A 19,839-nucleotide genomic window follows, 5' to 3' on the forward strand; every position below is an offset into this window, starting at 1 on the left:
CATGTTGCTCATGGCACCATATGTTTGATTCCTGTCTCTTCTGTCAGCTAAACCGCTGATATATTCACCAAAACGTATCCTCCCGCTCACTTTCAGGATCTCTTAAGCAAACTCAAGTTGGCACATGTGCTACCACCTTGAGTTTGAGGGGGAGTGTTAGCATAATTACAGCAATTAGTATGATTATAGGAGATTTGTGTAGCATAATTACATCAATTAGCATGATTATAGGAGATTTATAGCATAATTATAGTAATTATTATTCTTGTCTAAATTAGCTCATATTTTCATGTATAAATAGATGTAATATCTCTGTAAATAATACACAGATAAATACACAATCCTTTCCTTCATTACTTGTATTCTTTCTTCTAACAGATGTAAAGGCAATTAAATTACAATATGCAAAAACTTAGATGCAGAGAGCCAGTCAGTCAGCATAACTGGTTTTTCAACCAACTATAGTGGTAAATGGGCGTGGACACGGCGGAGCAGCAACTTGAACAAAATCTTCAAGCATCAGGATTGCCATTTTTATGGTTGGTCTTAGAGCAGGATCTTTCAGAATGCACCAAATAGCCACCTTCACAAACCTCTCAAGCTTTTTCATATCATTCATGACTTCCTTATCATTTTCAACCAAAGCACTTATTATTCCATCTTCATAGCAATCGTAAGCCCAGTCTTATCTACACATTTCCTACCACAAATTATCTCCAACGATAAGACCTTGAAGCTGTACACATCGTTCTTTACTATGACTGGCATGTTCCTGAACCATTCTGGTGCAACATACCCTTTCATTCCTCTAATAGCAGTAAACGTTTGGCTCTGGTCCAGCAGCAAAAGCTTGGCCAATCCAAAATTGACAATCTTGGGATCATAATGGTCATCTAACAGAATATTCTGAGGCTTTATATCGCAATGAATGATTTGAGTGCTACACTCTTCGTGTAGGTATGCAAGTCCTCTTGCAATTCCAAATGCTATCTGGGTCCTCTGGCTCTAGCTGAGTTTTGCCTCTTTAAAAATGAAGTTTGCTAGTGTTTCATTGCTCAAGAACTCGTATACCAACAATCGATGTTGTCCCTCATCACAAAATCCCATAAGCTGGACTAGATTCTTGTGGTGGGTTTGGCCAATCATTTTAACTTCAGTCCTGAACTCTCTCAACTTCTTCAAATATTTTGTCCAATTTCTTGACTGCAACTGGAACTTTAGTACCCATTTCTAATACCCCTTTATAAACTTTGCCAAAAGATCCCCTTCCTACCACTTCTTTGAATCCATCTGTTGCAATAAAGAGCTCCTCGAAGCCAAAGCCCCGCAAATTGGATTATGCAGCTCTTTCTATACCTTGAGGGATCCTTTAGGATTTGTTGTGGGAGAAGAAGAAAAAAGAAAAACTCGATACCAAGTCGATAAGCACAGAGCCTCCTAAGAGCACAGACGACGCAAGGACCAAACTATCCTTGTTCTTCTTTTCATAGGGGAATGGAAGAGGTCCCGAAAGAGGTTCTCTTCGTGTAGAATTATCCTTTCTTATTTTTATAAATGCCTTTCCATTAACTTTTTCATCTAGCCTACCATTTGAGAGTGGCAGCTTCTTCTTCCAGCATGTTCCTCCTACAAACACAATTACATTGCAGAAGCAATCTTCGCTGCAAGCCTTCTGACATTCCTCGATATTATAAGGTGTATACATCTTGTAATTAGATGTTGGCCAATCAGTATTCTCCAGCTCCAAGAAATCAAAATCTTCTAGAGAATTAGACACATCTTCGCAAAATTGAGTGTAAAAATCGGGTCTGCAGCCGCCATAATCGTCATTGGGATCAAGTAGAGAAAATCTTTGTGGGCAGCTACAGGTTGGTCGCTGATCTTTGCTAAGTTGGCGGATACCATTAAAACCACGAGGCCCAGTTCCGTTTAGTCCAGTGAGATCAGTGCAGATATCATCTGGCATGGAGCGAATAATAGACCAATTTCCTCCATTGCCAGTGGAATTCATGGGGTGCGTATACTGGACTAAAACCACGTAAAAAATGAGAGTTACTCTGTGATAATTTTCTGCGGCTGGGGCAACTGTTCCTGTCATGAGGAGTTCTCGTTTACCGCTTGCTCGCAACACATACAGGTAACCTGACTCATCGAATACTACACGCAACCCAGCATTTGATGGGTCAGAATCTACAGTATTGCTCCAGAAATATGCTTCACATGCAAAACCAGTAGGCAAATTGATGGTATTAAGCACAGCGTTCCCATCTGCAATCAAATGAAACTGAAACCTTCCACGAGAGAAATTGGTCTCTGTTAGTCTAGAAGAAAGCATTTGGCCACCACTGTCCAGTATCTGTCCCGGCAACAAGCTGTTCAGTGTCTGTCCAGACAACAATGTATCAGTAGGATGATCGAAGCTCCGCCATAAAATTTCAGAGGCTGAATTTGATAGTATGAAATCTCCTGTATCATTCATGAAACCATTGGCAGCATCCCCCAAATTGAAACCAGCTTTCCAAATCTCTGTGCCTTGAGGGCTAGTAAGAACCAGCCCACGATCAGCAGTTAGCTCTAGCTTGGATCATACTGGTGCAGGGTCATCTCCTTTGGCATACAAGACTATGGTTTTGTCAGGAATTTTGTTATACCATATAGCGAGCAAGTAAAGATCTCTTTTCACAAGTTGGCGAAACCCAAAAGCAAAATCCCCCGAAGGAGAAAGCCATAGTTGCGCTCTCTTATGACCTGCAGTTAGGGAGTCTCCCACCCCCATATTACCTTTATTTTGAGCAAGCAATAAACATGGCAGCAAAAGCAAGTAAGAAAGGAAGACAAGCAAGAGAAGAAGCCATTGCAGAAGCAGAGTTTGGGTCTGTAAAATTGGATGGGCTATATGTTGAGTGGCAGAGCTAGGCCTTTAATTTTGGATGCCAAATTAAAATTCGTTGATATTTATAAATAATAAAGGTAAATAAAAAAAAAGATTATTTCTTTAATATATAATTTATTAATTAAATTTAACTTTGGTTTACTAATATATAAATTAAGACTATGTTTATTTTATGAAAAAGTAATTTATATATAGAAAATATTTTTTATAAAAAATATTTTTTTTAAAAATACCTTTTTACGATAATATTTTTTATTATTTGATTGTAATGTTAGATTAATAATATATATTTATTTTTAAGTATTTTTATATTTTAATAAGATTATTAAAGTTTAAAAAATAATAATAAATTTCTCTTTTTAAGAAATATTTTTTTTTAAATAATTTGATTTTCACTTTAGTCAGAAAATATTTTTGGTGAAATAAATGTAATATAAATTTTTTATTTTTATTTATAAAACAAAATATGTTCAATGTACACTAAAAAAAATTAAAAATAATATAAAATTAAAATTTCCAGAATGATTATAATTTATTAAATATTTACTTGACAATCAATATTTTCAATTGAAATTACAAATTTATTAAAAATATCAATTATAGTATATTATCAATGCGGTTATTGTGAGATTTAATATGTTAAAATAAATAAATAAAAAGTAATAGTAAATATATAAATTTATCAAGTAAAAAACATAGACCAATAAAATCATACATTTCCAAAGTTAAAATATTAAATATAGAATAAATTTAGTATTTTAAAATTTCAGTCATCACTTTTTCAATTTCAATTTTATAAATTATTTTTATTATGAAAATTATTAAAAAAATTAAAAAGAAGTTTTAAATTATTTTATATATTTTTATATAATTGAAATTTGAGACCTCATAATTTTAAAAATAACTCAAATATTATTAAATTAAAACTCATTAAATTTTATATATATAATTAAAAGAGAAAATTAAGTTATTTTTTTTAAAAAAAAATTACTTTCTCTTTTTATTCTTTTTTTTTTTAATTTTAATAATCTTATTAAAATGTAAAAATATTTTATATATATTATTAATTTAATATTATAATTAAATAATATAAAATATTATTATAAAAAATATTTTTTCTATAAAAATATTTTTTATGAAATTATTTTTCATAAAAAAATAAAATCGTATAATGTATTTTTTTTTTTTTTTTATTAAGAAGGCTAAAAAAAATAAAAGGGAAGGCCTTTGTATCAAGGCTCCCTCCAGTCCACTTTAAGATGGAATCATTCAAAGTAGGAAGCAAGAATTTATGAGAGTTTCAGAAATGTTGGTGATAGGAACGCATAGCCGTAATCAGTTCAAAGTCTAAAGATATTAAGAAAAATAATAAGTGAAAGTTTAAAGATTACGAAATTTTGAGGAAAACGACATCTGAAGAAAGAAGTTTCCCACTTGGTTCATTGAAATTTTTTCTCTAAGACCAGGTCAAGAATTTAACTGCCCAATTAATGCTTAAGTAAATTGACTGAATTAACCAAAAAAAAAGTGTAAATTGTACAGAAAACCAATCAAGAAGTGGGAATTTCTCCCTCCATCAGCTTGTCCCCAAACAAACTCATGGCCATTAAAAACTCGTAGATCAAAAATTCGAAGGAGAAATTTCACGGATTGTGTCGCAGCCTGTAAACTCAAACTGATTGGATCTTTATTTTTCTAGTGTAAAAATTTTTTATTTCATTTCAAGAAATAAAATTTTATTGATTAAAATCTAAAAATAATATATTTAAAAACTTAAGAAAATTTTCAAACTATTATGAAAAATTCTTAATAGGAAGAAGCATTAATTTTGTAAAGAATAATATGTTTTTATACTGTTTAATTATCAAGTTTAAATTAAGATATTAAATTGTAGGTTTTACCAAATATTAGAGATTAAATTATGTAGTTTTGATAATATATGCACTAAGTTCTAAGGCTTCACTATTTCAGAAACTAAATTATAATTTATCAAATTCTAATTTTATTATTAGATAAAATTTCTTTAATTTTTGAAAGATTTAGTTTAATATCCAAAATTTAAAAAATTTGGATTAAATGAGCAACAAACAAAGACATAGTTAGTAAATTTTTCCCTAATATTATTTTTTTTTACAAAAAAAAATATTGTACTTAATAAAGGAACATTTTTTTAAAGAGAATTTTCTACTTCTCATAACCTCTCCTCAATTGCTGTCTGATAACTAATTTTACGACAAAGTCAATGACTCAAAAGACTTACGAAATTTTGTGGTCTTTCTTATTTTTGGAAGAAGCAATGACATTTGGAAAAATCTTTCTTACTCTTGCATTGCGTATCACACATATATACATATTTACTACTATTTACGCATATATACATATCTACTTGTTTTTTTTAGGGAGAAATTTTAACTAAAATTATAAATTTTACCACAAAAAATTTTGGCAACAAAAAGTAAAATTGTCAATAATTTACTACAAAAGTGTGTCGCAAAAAGCTTGAGGCAAACTACCACATTGCCACAAAACAATGAACATATTTTTTCCCACTAATAATAATAAAAATAAAAATTGCCACTAAAAAAATAATAAAAAAACAATGCCTTGTTAATGGGAATTTTTGAGCTGCAAAATGATCCATACTAGCGGTAAAGTTAGATAATGCTATTAAAACTTATAGTAAATTACTACAGTTGATTTCCCAATAATAATTAAAAGTTTTGCCACTAAAACTAAAAAATAATAGTAAAGCCATTAATTTGAAATTCTAAGGATATATTAGCCAATCACAATTCTACAAGCTAATTTTTTAAATATTATTATTATTATTTAATTTTATACATGTTATTAATAATTTAAAATCCACATTATACAAATCTCAATTGATATAAGAATCATAGATAAAATAAATACAATAATGGAGAACATGATATCTTTATTAGATTATTAAATTCACAAATTTAATATATGGGAAGAAAAGTATTCACGTACATATCAATTGAAGCACTAAAATATCCAATATATTGTCATTTTTCATCCATAAATTGGAGCATTAAAAAATCAATTGATGTTTAGATAACTGGCGATCTGAGAATCACATTATTTCCACCAGACTCCAATCAATAACCTACCAAGTGAGACTATGACAAATTAGCAAACCAGATGACAACCCATTAAAATGCAAAGAATTATTAAAAAAAAATCCAAATAGTAATTAAATACATGTCAAGCAGCAATCCATGGAGCACCAAGTACGAAGTGTAAAAAAAAATTGAAGTAGTCAACCGAATTGGCTAAAAGAAAGAAATAATGTTATAAGAATAAGTAGCAAAACTTGGAGGCAAATCTTAAATATTATATTAAATTTAAGCTATAATTAATTAATTGTGATGAATTTGTTTTTTAGGGCCTAAAGCCTTCTCCAATAATTTATTTACTCAATGTAAAGAAATAAACTCAAATTCAAGTAATAGTTTTATTTCAATGCCAAGATATTATTACATACTTTAATGTAAAGTTTATTATTTAGATTTTTTTTAAAATACTAATTCGGAGTTCATTTGAATTTAAAAAAAAATAAAGAAATCTAAATTTTCTAATGGTCTATTTGGTATTGTTATTAGAACTGCTATTGAAAAAATCAAATTTTTAGATATACTAGTTATAGAGTATTAAAAAATAATTTAAAATTAATTTGATAAGTTTTAATTTTAAAAATACTAAAATAACAAAATAACTTTTTTCAACTGCTTTTTCTAGCAGCATTTAAAATGGTACTTTTATTAAAAAAACAATTTTAAACTTTCAAATGCAGTGCTAAACATGCTCTAAATAAGTTTTCTTTCATTCTCTTAATCTTTTGACTTAATGTCACTTTTTCATTAGCAATTTGTCTTTAGTCTCCTCACTATAACATCGAATCAGGATCACAGGGCAAGGACAAATATATGCATATTAAGATTTTAAAAAAACTTAAGAAAAATTTCAAACAATTATGAAAAAAATGTTGATAGGAAGAAGAATTAATTTTTGTAAAGTGCAACAACCTGAATTTTCTTTTATATATAAAGATATAATTCTTAATATTATTCTCATATTATTTTATTGTTTAAGCATGTTTTATGATATTATTATTATTATTATTATCTTGTTATTTTATTTTAAAAATTAAATTTAAAATCTTTATTTATTATTGTATTAAACTAAATTTTTGTTTAATTATTACTTTGAGCTAAGTATATTAAATAAAACTTATTATATTAGATGTAATATTTTAGTTTAATTGTTGATTTTATAGCTATTATTATTATTTCAAGTGCATTGAAATTTATTGATTATTAAAAAATAAAAATTCTAATTTACCATTTATATTGTAAATATTACATTAATTGAAACTTTTAATTTTTTCTGTATTATATTAAGATTATTTTTTAAATCATTCTTAAATTTATTATTTACGGAAGGGTAAAATTTTAAGTGTATTTACATTATTGTTTTAGTATATTATGCTTTATATTATTTTAACATTAAAATAGGTTAAATATTTTAAGTTATATTAATATAATATTCATATAAAAAAAACAATGATCGTTGTTGAAGGGACGTTCCAACAGGAAAAGGAAAAGAAAAAAAAAATCAAAATTGAAACCCAGCAGAACACCCCCCCCCCCCCCCCACTCGCCCACATCCTCACGTTTTCGCTCTGCCCTCTCCCTTCTTCTTTCCCTTTTTTCCTCCATGATTTCTGGCCATGAGCTTCATCCAACTGTCAACGAGACTCCTGACGACCAGCACCAGTGCCGGAGAAGCCATGAACGACAACAGGTGGCAGAGAGAGAGACAGAGAGAGAGAGAAAGGAAAGAGAGGGAGAAGAGAGAGAGGGAAGTTCACCAGCCAAAATCTGGTCATTCCGGTCAGTAACTGGTGAACACCCCCCCCCCCTCCCCTAGTCCATATCGATACCTCTTGGCCCGAGGAATAGTCTCTGACCAATGGCAGCTCCTATGGTCGCCGAATTCACGCATATCGAGAGAAAGAAAATGGGTAGTTTTTGAGCTTTCATATCACTTTTCTGGCGATCAGACCGTTAGATTAGAAATTTGAGACGATCGATGGACTCAGGGTGACGAAACCTTTGAGATGGGACTGGCCCCGCTCCAATGGTGTCATCGGACGATTTAGATCTCTTGGTGAGATTTTTGAGCTTTTTCAATTTTCAAAAATTAAAAATAATTTCATAATAATTATTAACAATTTTTAGGCTTAATTTAGGTGCGATTGGATTGATTATAGCTCACCGGCACCGGGATCAAGTTATTGGCCAGATTCGTCAGCCCAGCAGGCTGTTCTAGAGGCCAGTACTATAGTCGATCTTAGCATTTTCAGACACTACCGATGTGTTCCAAGCATCAGAATAGGCATAGGTAAACTCGAACAAGTTTCCTTAATTACCTAGTATAGAGTTTAGAATAAAAATTCATAAAATATTAATGAGTGATTAAAAAATTATAATTCTTTTTGCAATAGCCTTATAATCTTGTTAAGGACCACGGGGTAAAATTTTAGAATTTTTAGAGCTCGTTTAAGTGATTTTTGTAAAATGTTAGTTTTATGGGCTAAAACATAATTTTTTAAACCTCTTCCCCCCTGCCCCCCGGGCCCCTATCCTCACGTTTTCTCTCTGCCCTCCCCCTTCTTCTTTCCTTTTTCCCTCCATGATTTTCGACCATGAGCTCTGTCCAACTGTTGACTAGACTCCTGACGACCAGCACCAGTGTTGAAAAGCCATGAATGACGACAGGTGGCACACACAGAGAGAGAGAGAGAGAGAGAGAGAGAGAGAGAGAAGAGAGAGAGGGATGTTGACTGGCCAAAATTTTGCCATTCTAGCAAGTGACTAGTGAACCCACTAGTCCAGATCGATATCTCTTGGCCCAAGCAATAGTCTCTAACCAGTAGCAACTCCTATGGTCGCCAGATTCACGCATATCGAGGAGAGAGAAAATGGGTAGTTTTTTAGCTTTTCGATCACTTTTCCAGCGATCTGATCGTCAGACTAGAAATTCAAGACCACCGATAGACTAAGAGCGATGAAACCTTCTAGATGGGATCGGCCCTACTCTGATTGGACACTGTTTGAAAAAGGCGATAATCGGACAGTCCAGATCTCTTAGTGAGATTTTTGAGCTTTTTCAATTTTCAAAAATTAAAAATAATTTCATGATAATTATTAATAATTTTTAGGCTTAATTTAGGTGGGATCGGATCGATGATAGCTCACCGGTGCTGGGATCGAGTTGTTGGCCAAATTCGACTGCCCGGCAACCCATCCTAGAACGTAGCCAATATTATAGTCAATCCTAGCATTTTTAAACACTGCTGACGTATTTCAAGTATCAGAATCGACATAGGTAAACCTAAACCCTAAGTTTCCTTAATTAACTAGTATCGAGTTTAGAACAAAAATTTATAAAATATTCATGGGTGATTAGAAAATTATAATTCTTTTTGCAATAGTCTTATAATCTTGTTAAGGACCGCGGGGCAAAAATTTTAGAATTTTTAGAGCTCATTTGAGTTTTAGAGGCTAAAATATAATTTTTTTAATTTTGTGATTTTTGCCTGGTTTAGAGGGCCCAGGAGAGGCCACATGATGTTGATGAGATATAGATATGGGATTTGTAATTTAGAAGTATTATTTGAACCACTTTACAAGTTGGATAGATCCTAAGTATAGGGAAAACTCTGCCGAATTTTCAGCATAAATTAGGACGTCTTTTGTCTCTTTAAAGTTTTGTTTTGAATTAGTACTAATAAAATTTATAATGTAATTGTTTAGGTGAGCCGGGCTATCCTTCCTCCTCCACTTAACCGCTGCAGTGACTTGTGAAGTACTGTGAATAGACATTGATTTTACTTATAATTTCAATATTATTATGTATTTAAGGCATGTTCATACATCACTTATAGATATATGTACATAGTTATTGGTTAGGCATGCCTTGTATTTCATTTGTATTTAATGACATTGATGTGGTTATTGTTTAATGGCGATCTGAAGCTGCGTGTGTGAGTTGGTGTGCATGTGGTGTGTATATAGATATGGGTAGGACGGGTAGACACAGCCAAAGCTTGACTCGCTGGGACCTTATCCTTATTATGGATAAATCGGGGTAGGCACGGCTCGAGTTGATCTTGTTGGCCCCCGCATTTGGATATTAAAAGAAAGTCTGGCTTTGAGTTGATCTCACTGGTAGACGTTGAAACTAAGAAAGTTGTATAGGAGATCAGCTACCATACATATATGTGTGAGTATGGATTTGACACACAGGTGTGTGAGTGCTCCATATTGCCTTTGCTATGATTATAACTTGACTTATTTGAATTGTGTGAAGATGTTGCATTTTATCCTTAGGGATGCATTAACTTTAGATAGTTATAGAAATTGTATTTAAAATCAATATCTTACTCTGTGAGTCGAACGCTCACTGTTGTTCACCCTATTTTTCTAGGTTACAGGAGAATTTCTTTTTCAAAATAGCCTGCTTCCTCCCTTGCAGGTTTATTATGTAACACCCCTTACTCGATCTACGATGTAGCCGAGCAAGGAATATCACATTATGTGCTGGAGCACCTTCTTATATCTTGTTTTATTCATTATAAACTTTAAGTCTATTTTGACATTTAAATTAATTATTTTCAAACAGAGAAACTACCAGAGTTTCCTCTATTTTATTGATATTTGCCCTGTTAAAATAGTTACCTGTTTAAAATTTCATCTTAATCTCAACACATAAATCTAACATCTCAATCACTTTCCATAATTTCATACAAATAATCCATTCCATCCATTATTTTCATACATGAATTTCTTACATTTCATTAATTTACAATATGTACGTAATTGTTTTACAACTCAAAAGTTAATTTACAACTATGTACCTAATTACAAGTACAAAATCATGCATGTGAGGGCCCTTGCATTATACCAAAATGGTGAGTGGAGGTAACAATGACTCTACTACAGATCTATGCCCAACAATCCCTGTCTAACCTCTATTGGGCCTTATCTTCTGAACCTATACGAGAAGAAACCATCGTGCTAAACATTTCTGCTTAGTGGTTCAATAATAGAATAAAAATATACTATACAAATAAAAGTAAATATTTTATATTTGTAGTAACATAAGATTTATGTATTTCTAATTAATTGTGAGTCATTTCACATTTTGTTGATCTTTGAAATAATTGTTTCATTGGGATCTTTTTCCTGTTCATTTGTTTAATATTTAACCTTCTTAACTCTTTTTAATGCCCAAGCAACCTATAACAGAATTGACTAGACTGGAAACGCAGGTTTTACTAGCACTGGGTACTCGGTATCTTGGGTCGTCATACCATCGGTCACATAGTGTCTATCCGGTATGCAATTTAATGGCTTAAGAGCCAAAATAATCATAGATGTGGAAATATCATAACTAGCACTGGACACTTGGTGTCTCGGGCCTTTATACCATAGGACATATAAATGTCTACCAGGTATGCAATATAATTGGGCTTAAAAGCCATAGGCAGTACTGCTAAACTCGTCCTTTCTTAGCATGCTGATCTATCTAAGCCACACACAAATGTCTAGGCATATATAAGCAATTTAACATTTTTAGTCATTCAATGTTCTCATTATCACATCATCACATCATATGTAGCATTCCAATCATAGTGGGACCATAAGTCCCAATCATATATTCACATGGTATATATATTCATCAAACCATTAGTGTTAAATACAAATCACAATTCAAGTCATTTTGTGATTGTTCCATAAATTTTAGAATTTGTACTTTAACTTCCCTCATAAATTTGGATAAGATACAAAATCAACTTGGCCATACTTCCTTTATGAAAGTTGTAGGTTTATGTCTTATGTTTAATTTGGCTTTGGAATCACTTAATTTGCATTTGTGTAGCTCAAGTTGTAGCCATTTTACCAAAATTGGTCTTTTTAATAATCATTATATTTTGACTTTTTAATAATTATATTTAATTTTCATAATCTTAATTAATTAATTTAATCTAGCTTCATTAATTTAATAACTCTCATTTTTTGTCAATATTAGATTTTTAAATTTAATTGATTAAATTTTACTCTTACCGGGTTTATGTCCATCTTTTCTATAAAAATCTAATATTTTATTTTATTTTATTCACATATTGGGCCTTAGTTTTTTGTCCTAATTATGGATTTGGGAACATTTAGGCTTACCACAGGACTTGAAAGTTTTATACTGACCCAGGTCCTAGTATCCATCCGGTGCGTGAGATCAGATCGTGACATAAAGAATAATATATTTTTGTACTATTTGAATATTAAGTTTAAATTAAAGACTAGGTTGTAGGTTTTATCAAATCTCAGGAATTAAATTATGTACTTTTGAAAATATATGGACTAAATTATAAGGTTTCATCAAATCTCAAGAATTAAATATAGTTTACCAAATTCTAATTTGACTATTAGATAAAATTTATTTGATTTTAAAAAAATTAATTTAATTTGTCCAAAATTAAAAAATTTCAATAAAATGATGAACAAACGATGGCATTTGAATTTATGTAGTTAATAAATTTTTCTTTAATATTTTTATTACAAAAAATACTGCACTTGATAAAAGGAAATTTTTCTAAAGAAAATTTCTATAACTTCTCAACACCTTTCTCCTCAATTGCTATATGATAATAACTTTACCAAAAAGCCAAAGACTTGACAACTTAAGAAATTTTGTGGTTTTTCTTATTTAAGGAAGAATTAATGACATTTGGAAAAATCTTTCTTATTGTTGCATTATCATTCGCGCATATATACATGTCCATTAGCTTTTTGTAGGGAGAAATTTCAACTAAATTAATTAATTTCGCCACAAAAAATTTTAGCGACAAAAGCTAAAGTGTGTTGCAAAATGTTTGCACCAAACTATCACATTGTCATAAAATAATATTTTTTGTGACAAAAGTATTTTTTCCCACTAATAATTAAAAAAAAAAAAAGACCACTAAAAATATTTTTATTCGCAATTTTTGAGCCACAACATGATTCATATTAGCGGTAAAATTAGATTTTGCCACTAAAACTTATAATAAATTACAACAGTTGATTTTCCACTAATAATCAAAATTTTTGCCACTAATAATAAAAAACAATAGTAAAGCCATTAATTTGAAATTCTAAGGATATATTAGCCAATCACAATTCTACCAACTAATTCTCAAAATATTATTATTATTATTATTATTATTATTATTATTATTAATTTAAAAATAAACACTATAAAATAAATAAAATATTGGAGAAAATGATATCATTATTAAATTATAAATTTCACAAATTTAATAAATGGAAAGCACTAAAATATCCAATATATTGTCACCTTTTACCCTCTATATTAGAGCACTAAAAAATCAATTGATGCTTAGATAACTAGCTACCTGAGAATCACATTCTTTCCTCGAGACTCCAATTAATAATCTACAAAGTGAGACTGATAAATTAGCAAAACAGATGACAACCCATTAAAATGCATAAAATTAACAAAAAAAGAAAAAATTGTCCATATAGTTATTAAATGCATTTCAAGCTGCAGTCCATGGGCACAATTCCACAAGTACAAAGCGAAAAATAAAATAAAATAAAATAACAATTGAAAAAGAGAAAGTTTAAGTAGTAATATATAAATTTCAGGGACTAAAGGGGATATTTTGTAATTATTTTCTATTTATGTAATTTTGGGGTGTGATGGCTCAAGTATAGTGATGTCTCCTCCTATCACACCTCATTGTGTTCCTAATACTCTTTAGGGGGGAGGGACTAGTTGACTACCATAGAGCGATCGGTATAGCTAGCCACTGGCATGGTGAGTACTTGTCCCGCTACTCCTTGTAGGTTCCCCTCTGCCTACAAGTGATGTATGGACAACCAACTTAATTGTATCGATTGTGACTAATGAATGAAAGAAGTAGCCTGTTCTTGATATACTGGTACCTTGTTCTTTATTATGCTTGAGATGTTGGTTCAAATGTGATGCTTGTGAATTGAATTGGCTACAAGAGAGAAATAACGTCATAAGAATAAGTAGAAGCATTGACTATAAATTTGGAGGCAAATCTTAAATATTATCTCAAATTTAAGCTATAATTAATTAATTGTGATGAATTTGTTTTTTAGGGCCTAAAGCCTCCTCTAATAATTTATTTACTCAATGCAAAGAAATCAACTCAAATTCAAGTAATAGTTTTATTTCAATTCTAAGATATTATTACATCCTTTCATGTAAAGTTTATCATTTAGGAATTTTTTTTTTGCAAATTACTAATTAGGAGTTTACTTAAATTTTTAAAAAATCAAGAAATTTAAGTTTTCTAAATAGGTTTTCTTTCCTTCTCTTAATCTTTTGATTCAATGTCACTTTGGCATTAGCAATTTGTCTTTAGTCTCCTTATTATAACATCGAATTAGGATCACAAGGCCAACAATTGATCTATTGCAACTTAACATAGGCAAAGACAAATATATGCATATTAAGATTTTGAAACTAAACATCCATGAAAATATATATTCTACATATACACAACTTGAATTTCTAGTTCATGAACGGCAGCGGAGCTAAGAATTTGAGTTAATGAGTAAAAAAAAAAAACTATTAAGTAAAATTTTTTAATATAATAATTTTTCTTATAATTAAAAAATTAAACTAATTAATATAAATAAAAGAAATAAATAAAATAAGATAAAATAAATTGTTAATAAATCTAATTGAATTTTTATAGGATTTTTTTTTTGCATTATAGAGTGGATAGGATAATAAATTTGTAATGATAATTTATTAAATTAATTGTATAAATAGTTTGATATTTTAGTTTGTTTAAATTTACTTTATTATTTATAATAGCAAATTTCAAAACATAAGTTAAAAATATGAGAGAAAAACTAAGAAAATTTTGTGGGTCAATTGAGCCCACATCATGCAATTTAGCACCGCCCCCGTCCATGAAAGTCATCCTAACAATATGCCTATGAACAAGGAACTAGATTGTAAAGAAAAGCAAAGTCAAGCATCATCTTTAGTGTCTATATGTGAAAAAGCATATAAATAATCCCAATCTTTTCCATTGTCTCCTTCATTTCATTGAAGCAGTTTGCCATCTACTTCTAATGGAAATAGTGGAAAATCTTATGGTATATTGATTGAACTAAATAGAAATGGACAATAAATTCCACTAGCTTTTAGAAACAAATAGAACATTTCAAATGGTCATACTCACTACAACAAAGATACAATTTAGTAATGGATTTTTTCATTATTAATCTCAAAAATTCTGTTGCTAACTCATTTTAGTGGTAGATTAGATACGAAAAAAATTATGTTGTTATATTGCTTGTTGCTAATTAGAATAGCAACCGAATTTTAAATTCATTGCTAGTTAGCAATAAATTAATAATGAAAATTAATTAGTCATAGATTTTAATACGTTACTAATTTAATAATAGAATTTTAACCAGTTGCTAAATTAGCAACGTTAATTTAACAATGGAATTTCAATCGGTTGCTAATTTAATAATGAAATTTCAATCTGTTATTAATCCGTTACTAATTTAAAAAATTCAAAAAAAGAAAAATAAATTTTCATTAAAATAATAAATTACTAATAAAAAAATAAGTTATTACTAAAAATCATTATAGATATATTATTTAAAATACAAATTACTAACATAAATTACAAATAAAAAAATTAGCATTAATAAATTGTAACAAAAATACTAAAAATAAATTATCAATAAGAAAAAAACACAACAATTAGTATAAAATATTATCGAAAACAAACTACTTCTAAAAATTTTTAAGTAAAACATTACCATAAATATATTTTAATTAAAAGTACTAATAAAAATGACTACTAAAAAGAATTACTAATAAAAAATACATTTGTAAAAATTATTCTTTTATTACTAATAAAAAAAGAATTATCAATAAAATAAATTACTACAAAAATTTGTATTTATTAATTTACTAATAAATAATAAAATGAAAGAAAATAGATTAAGAAAAATATGAGGAAGAAAATGATGAAAACGAGAGAGAAGAGAAGAAAAAAAAGAATGAGAGAAAATGAAAATGAAAATGAAAGAGATAAAAGGAAAGAAAAGCAATAGCAATTTATAAATGCAAATTAGCAATTGATTAGCAATCAATTGTAAAATCTTTTGCTAATTTGAAAAGGGAAGGGTTTTTCTTTCTATAAATTAATAAAATTCATTGTTATTTAGTAACGAAATAAATCAGTTCTTAATTTCCATTTCCAATAAGGATATTTCTTGTTGATATAGTATGCCCTAAAATATGAGATAATCTTAAGGGAACTTCATATCTTATCCAGATTTCTATAGCCAAGCACACGATGTTCGAATAAGACAAGGATGTCCAAAAAAAACAAGGATATTCAAATAAGGCAAGGATATTTGGTCAAGACATGATATGGATAAAACACAAGGTCTTTGGCCAAGATGCTATGTTCGGACAAGAGATAAGAAATTTAGATGGAATGAAGAAAGCTTGGACAAGATAGGATGTTCAGGTAATCTAAAAGTCAGATGCATGTTAATAGGATGTACTATGTTCCTACCAAGAATATCGCTATATTGTAAGTGACATTTCTGCAACGTATTGAAGAAAATGATTGGATATGAGTTGGAAAATCTTGAACAGGGTAAAAAAGCCATCATATTCAACCCTGTAAATACGGTCCATGACAGCTACCAAGGTACGCAATTCTATTCTATTATAACTTTTCACTATTTGCTCTTTCTTTGGTATTTTCTGACTTGAGCATCAGAGTAGTCTTGTTTAGGTTACTGGCATCACCTCTTTTCTCATTACAGGCAATACTAGGACCATTCACTGACCCAAGAATCCCAGCCAATCATTTTTGGCTAATTTTCTTATTTCTAATAACATTGTTTTGTTATTTGTTTTCTTGGATTTTTTTGTTTTTTTCCCACTAGTCATTAATTGATTCTTAATTTGTAATGGTTGAGACAGGTATGCATTCTAGTAGAGTAGTTTCTAAAGCTACTATTGATAATGTCGTTGCTTGGGCGAGGAGTGCTGAAGCTCCTATGCTCATGCATAATTAAGAAGTCCCTATAGCTGGAGTTTCAGATTCATCTCATAATCCTATGTTCCTAAAAATTAAAGAAATGGAGACTATGTTGGCAGTGTTGAAAAAGGAATATAAACAATCTAACAAAGAGAGTGTACCAACAATGCCAGCACCACCACCACCACCACCCCATCCTCCACCAACAATGGTCCTTGTACCTTCAGGTAATCATTCACAAGGGGTCAGATCTAGAGGCAGTAGGGGCAAGTCAAAGTTGGAGTTCCTTAAGGAAGAGGGTCAAAAAGTGAAAAAGGTGCTTTGAGTCAGAAGATTGCTAAGGCATTCAAGAAATATAAGAAACACCCTAATGATGATGATTTTGGCATGAGAGATGGTTCCCCTCTCTATGAAGCAATTTTGGGTGAAGTTTTTCCACCTAAATTTAAATTACATATTCTAGATAAACATGATGGCACAATTGATCCCAAAAGTCACCTTGTTAATTTATGAACTACTATGCTATTACAAAACATTAATCATTATATTTTATGCAAGTTTTTCCAACCATGTTAATGGGGCCCACCCAAAAGTGGCACCAATGGCTCCCGGTGGGATCGATTGAAAGGTTTGATCAGCTGACGAGTACTTTCAAGGAAAAATTTGTCAATTGCATCCCTCTAAGGAAACTTTATTCTAATCTCAAGAAGGTCAAACAAATGGAAGGAGATTCCCTCCATGATTATAATTTCAAGGTGTCACATCTTACCCCTCTGTAAGGCAAAACATGATCCCATAGTATACTTAATGAATTACCGAACTTCACCTACCGATAACCCATTAAATGCACTACAAGGAATTTTAAAACAATTTTCTTACTTTTTGGAAGTGGTGAGCATTTTTGGTAGGAACTAAAAACATTTAATTGAAGTTGAAAAGCTATGTAAAATTTTTGACCAATTTTATTTTTCCGCAAATTCTGAAAAAATTTCGGCAGAGTACCGTCTATAATTGGGAAAAATCAGTTCTTCAAAACCTGTGAAAACACTCCCAATAATTTCATTTCTCAACCCCAACCGCCAATATATTCTCAAATCAATATAATTCAACCAAATTTCAATTCAAAATTCACAACTCAAAAAATTTTCAAAATAATTCGATAAACTCATAAACATTACATTAAATTAAATTTACATACACAAATCTTAATATACAAAAAAAAATAATAATATTATTATTATTACAACTTTAATGTACAACTGCTCATTTAACTACTTAGATACATATGAACAAAAGATTATTTACATCAAGTCAAATTTACAAGGGTATAAATAAATACCAATACAAAAAGTCAGTGTAGTCTTATCAACAGCAGCGCACTCTGCTGCTTTCTCCTTGCTTATATCTGTGATAGCAAAAGAAGCTATCGCTGAGTATAAAAATACTTAGTGGTGCACAATAAAATATAAAATACATAATATAAAACATTTGTTATCAATTCACAGTTCAAATATTTCACAATCACATTTGAATTTTCAAATCACATTTATCACAAATCACAATTTAAATATTTCACAATTTTCAAAGCTTAATATAACACAATATTGCCAATTAATAACACAACTTAGGCCATGATACAAAATCTCCAAACATGTCGTATTGTACACCACGACAAGGCAAACTCATCCCAGTAATCGAAATCAATGAGGGAGGTGGCTAGCTAGCTAATGAGTACTCATCCAAACTCACCTCAGACTGGCAAGCCAGAAAGGGAGGAAAATGATCAAACATCAAACTCAACCCTACAAGTGGAGGAGGAATATAGTAAGGGACTACCATGCCAAGTGTGAATAAAAAACAATTTCAAGATCATATTATTCAACATTTCATGCAAAACATTAATCAATTTTCATTTCAAATTTTCATTTACAAAGTAGGCAACACAACATTTCTCAAAGCATTGTTTGGCATAAATTGCTCCAAAATGTATTAAAATAAATTTTCTAATAGCAAATCGAAAGTGAAAAGTTATTGTGTACAAACTTGATGTGAGTCGCCTCTAGGCCTTGACTCAATTTGCCCTATTCTTTTCTAGGTCTTTTTCAGCTGAAACATGTAATTTATAGTGTTTCAGTATCTTATCTCATAATAAATCCAATAATTAATTCACATATACTTAATTTTAGCCCCAATATGCTTAAACTAATGTTCTTAGAAATTTTCATTTTGGGGTTACTATTCACGATACTATTCAAGTCAATTTGTTAACTTTCTTATGCTTAATAGGTATAGAGATTTCAATTTCACCCACATACCACATTTTGGTTACCAATTTTGTTGGTTTTAGTTGCTCCTTAGATTTTTAGGTTTCCTAGGCACAATTTCTACTTTTCTAGATTTGGTGTCCTGGTTTGTACTGTTCCATTGGTCATGTTGCTGTTAGAATTTGGCAACGTTTTCTTCATAGAAGTTTTTCCTTATTGTCTTAACTTTAATTCTCTTTTTGAATCACTCCATTTGGAGTTTTGTAGCCCAAGATATGTCTATTTGAATGGGGTTGGTTGGATTTGGCGTTACCCAGAATTCTGGGCATTTTCTGGATACTGGCAATTTTGGTGTATTGACCGCAGGTGACTTTTCAAATAGGTTATGGTCAAAATTTAGGTTTGTTTTCTTCATGAAAGTTGTAGGGCTATGTCTCAAATTTCCATCGGTATAAGATTCAGGTAATTTGGACCTTCCTAGATTAAGTTATGGTCATTTAAGTAACCACTGTTTATTTTGTTATTTTTATGCAGGG

The 19,839-nt window shown here is 30.3% G+C and overlaps 1 pseudogene; it reads right to left on the bottom strand.

Moving 5' to 3' along the window:
* Nucleotides 1-451: 451 nt before the first annotated feature.
* Nucleotides 452-19,839, bottom strand: part of LOC110647562 (G-type lectin S-receptor-like serine/threonine-protein kinase RLK1) — a 33,983-nt pseudogene continuing 14,595 nt past the window's right edge.

The sequence above is a fragment of the Hevea brasiliensis genome, chromosome 16 (genome assembly GCF_030052815.1).
Source record: "Hevea brasiliensis isolate MT/VB/25A 57/8 chromosome 16, ASM3005281v1, whole genome shotgun sequence".
Taxonomy (NCBI): domain Eukaryota; kingdom Viridiplantae; phylum Streptophyta; class Magnoliopsida; order Malpighiales; family Euphorbiaceae; genus Hevea; species Hevea brasiliensis.